This window comes from Bactrocera tryoni, chromosome 4 (genome assembly GCF_016617805.1).
Source record: "Bactrocera tryoni isolate S06 chromosome 4, CSIRO_BtryS06_freeze2, whole genome shotgun sequence".
Lineage (NCBI taxonomy): Eukaryota > Metazoa > Arthropoda > Insecta > Diptera > Tephritidae > Bactrocera > Bactrocera tryoni.
In genome coordinates, this window is record NC_052502.1 from 60035948 (window position 1) to 60040175 (window position 4228).

The window sequence follows — 4228 nt, forward strand, 5'->3', positions numbered from 1 at the left end:
ACTTTCTTGAGAGCTACCCTTTTAAGTGTTTACAATATATAACTAATTTTGTTAAAAATGTGTTAACACATAAAATTGACGAAATTTATATAATTCTGCACCGAGTATACACCTAAAGACAAGGCTGGATGTTGTGCTCGTACAGTACAGTTGATCATACACCTTGAGGACGTAATCCAGCATGTTCGTCTCTCAGAGCGTGTTCGACATATGTGCGCCTACTTTCAGTAGTGAACCTCTTCATTTCCAACTATGCAAAGGTGGTGAATATGGTTACCAATTCTATATACCATAGTTTACTTATTTCTTTTCTTATGAAAGAAGGTGGAACTGCCAATAAACAATTTAAACGTCTTACACAACTTAATGTTAGCTCCTCGTTATTGTTATTTCATAAATCGCAGCCATGAATACCAAAAGTCTGCTCTATACCGGATATATTTTGTTTCCAATTCTAGCCTGAGGAAAGTTATGTCGTCTCATGTTAGCTGCATGTTAGTATTGAACGATAGAAATTTACCCATGCATGTTTAATTTTCAAGAGGCCAACTTAATTTTCCCCTTTAGCATTCAGCGGGAGATGAATAGTAATGTGTTGCTGAACGCAGATATCAAAATATATTTGGACACAGAAGTAATTTCTACAAATCTTCCGCAATTAGGGTTCAATCGAAGTTCAAATCTCTATACGTTGCTTGGTCTCAACATTTTCCAAAAGAGGGTGCAGTGTTCCTTAGCCTTTTTATCTCACTAAAATGCGATCGTCTGCAAATATAAAAATATGAGAATTAGTTATTATTTAGAGATTTAACTTTGTTATTTTTAATATATTAGAATTCTGTAGGAACAATTTTTTTATGTCCAAATTTTATTGATTTTCACAGTCCATAGCATAGTTTTGATGAGAGAATAAATTTTCATATAAAGCCGACTTTATTTTAAATTTACAATGAATGGGCATTAGAAGAAGAGGAAGATTAGAGAAAACGGCAAGGAAAGAAGTAGTTGAACAGCGACAGCCAAAAGCATGGTATAGAGGAGTAGGGAAAGTACCATTCACAATAGAAAAAAGAGCCATTCACAGTCCTTAACCTACCTCTCAAGTGTACGTTCACAATAAAACATCATGGCCACCTCTGGTGAATAAGGGTGGCGAGTGGTCAAAACGGGTTGCAGAAAGCGAAAATGCTATAATATCAAATTATAAATTTATAGTACTATATTTGTACATGTATAAATACTATTTTAAATTTTTGTTATTGAATGAAGTTTAATGCTGTTATCAAAAGATTTATTTATACATATCTTCTTGATATAAATAAATATGCTATATATTTTTAAGCGTTGTAGTTAATTTATTCATGGACAAATTGAAAATTATTTTTGATAATGAGTGTACCAATAGAGATACATAACTATTGTGGAAAAATTTGGTATTCCATATCATAATAATTCGTCTGAACAGTAAAACACAATTTTTTAATGTAAGATAAATCAAGAGATAATTATAATAGCCATGTTTCTGAATTTTAAGTATAAATTTTTGTAATCACAAACTACATATACGTTTATATTTCAGAATTTAGCTATATGCCGGCGATCAGGAATCCTACTCGTTCCCAAATGGAGTGTTTGATTATCCTAACACATTTACCACATTATATTTTAGTTCTAAGCTAAGTTTTTAAATAAAAAGGATTCTTAAAGAAATTATTTTTTGAATTTGCAATATCTATATAGTAGTAAAAATTAGTTAAAATTAGTTTACGCAACATGCCATGCTCAGTAGCAATACTGGCATAGTATTTAAAAAAATAAATGATTGTTCGAAATATATTCCGTTTGAAATTATTCAAATCGATAATAACTTGTTTGGCCCAATTAAAAATACAACTGAAATTCCTTAATTTTTAATAGCGGTTCATTATTAGCCAAATTACATTTATTTGTTTTTTTAAGTTTAAATATCAACTTCCACACCATTCATAATCGACCATAATTCACTAGATGTAAAGACGAATTGTAATTCGCGTAGATGCAAATGTTTCTATTTCAAATCGCTGCTTGGTCACCAACGCTGCCAACTTTCATTTGATGAGTGTTGTTTATTATCTGCGTAGTTCTTCCTGATGTTCTATCGGTTTTGGTGGAGCTGGTTCCCCCCACTCTCCCGATTCGGCATCACAATATTGCGCAGCACGATATGGTCACAACTCCCATGGTACTTGCTCTTCCATGGAGGTCAATTGTACACCAAAATTCTTCAACCACGGTATGTCGGAGGGAACGACATCGGTAATACATTCGCGATCGACACGTTCCGTATGTAGCTCACCAATAGATTGTTCAGGACAAGTTCAGTGAAGTTGGCTTTCAATAAGAAGGTAGGATCGCAACGCATGTCTTAACGACGGTATCCCTACCATTTTTCATGTTTGCGCATAGCACGATGAAACCAGTCAATTAATTCGCTCAACTGGTTACGCTTTGGTCTGCAAGGTGGGTGTTTAGCATATTAGAAAGTATGTAAATTCAATTTTGCTCAAAACCTACACAACAGCTTGATAAAGCTGACCAGCAGTATCGGTATCCTAAGCGCAATTGACAATAGCTCGTACAACATCCGAATGTGCTCACCCTCAAACACAAAGCTCATAGGTTTGGGACTAGCGTTTAAAGCAGACAAATAATCAAACGTTCTACACCAGCTTCTTTGCTGATTCTATAAAAAAAAATAAAAATTACATGGTAAATCTTTTGAAATAAAGTTTAATTTTAGCTTACCCAGCAATGCGACGTGCACCTTCCACAAGCACGTCATTGAATTTAAAATTTTGTCTCGAATTCACGACCAACTAAGTTCATAAATACATTTGAGTACTTCACAGCATCGCGTATCGCTTTTACATCTCTTAAATCATAAAATTGGAACAGCACCTGACCCATTACGCAGCAATATTAACGAGGCCATGTTTAGTTATTCCGTACTTTTATTGGAATAAAATCCCAACCCGATCTGTTATTTATCGTCTCAAGGAAATTTGCACACTTCTTCCAGATTCAAATAACTAAATAAACCATCGTAAAGCATTTAACCATGAAATAAACTCAAACAAATTGCCTTGCAAAAACCTTCGTTATGATGGCAAAAATGTAAATATGGCTGTGAATGAGTATAATCTGGACCCCACTATTCGGCATGATTGCTTATTTGTTCGTAACATTTTTTTGTGGTGAACATTTATTAACTTACCACAGTTAAAAAGAGGCATAAATAAAAAACTTAATTTTTCATGAATTAGCCCATATTGTTCTCATCTTTAAGATTATATATTAAAATAAAGCGATTTTCTTTGAATATATATTAAACTTTTATATATAACCAATATTTTTGGGACAACTTTTCCATAAATTTTAAGAAAATAACACAATGCAACCATTTTCCGGTTAAAATTCGACCATCTTGGTTAAAAGTCGGCCATCTTGGATTCTAATAGAAACTCAACCCCGGACTACACTTGACGCTTCTACAGTGGCACCTCTCAGCTGTGCCTTTGTTTACATAACATCAGCTGATAGTGACCTTACTCCTCCTCTACCATGGCCAAAAGTGAAAAACGTGCCCACTAAGTTCCACACTTATTAATAAAACAACATTTATTATATGAACATATTATTATATAAACAATAAACCTAAATATGTTATACATATAAACAATAAACCTAAATCTATTATAAGTATAAACAATAAACCTACATTTTGGGGGCTCGCCCGTGTTTGTGTGGAGAAATGACTTGTTTAAATGATGTAATTTGTAGAAATCTGCATTTGTGTAAAAAACCAAGCATAGTAGCCTTGCATAAATTTGTGTTCCTGTACGACGGTGACCGAAATAATCGAAAGCGGTTGCGCAAGTTTATTGGTTTTAATTTCGCCGAGCAGAGCGCGGAGTATGTCGAAAAAATTAAGTACATTGAGAACAATTTAACTCAAGCAGATCTGGTGTCGATTTGCAATGTCTTGGAGGCATAATGGTGAGCAATTGGCTGGTAATATTTTTCGCAACTTGCAAGAGGGCAATTTGTTGAAATACGACGTAAATGACGACGATGCTTCAAACGATGAGTCGGATGACGAAACTGACAACGAGGCATACGAAGATGTAAGAAGTACAAATCACTCAGTCACAGCAAACCAACGTTCAACACCAAAGAGGCAAGGGCAAGA

General features: G+C 34.1%; 1 pseudogene; it reads right to left on the reverse strand.

Moving 5' to 3' along the window:
- Positions 1–1924: 1924 nt before the first annotated feature.
- On the reverse strand, positions 1925–3153 carry LOC120775274 (annotated as a pseudogene).
- Between the last annotated feature and the right edge of the window lie 1075 nt (positions 3154–4228).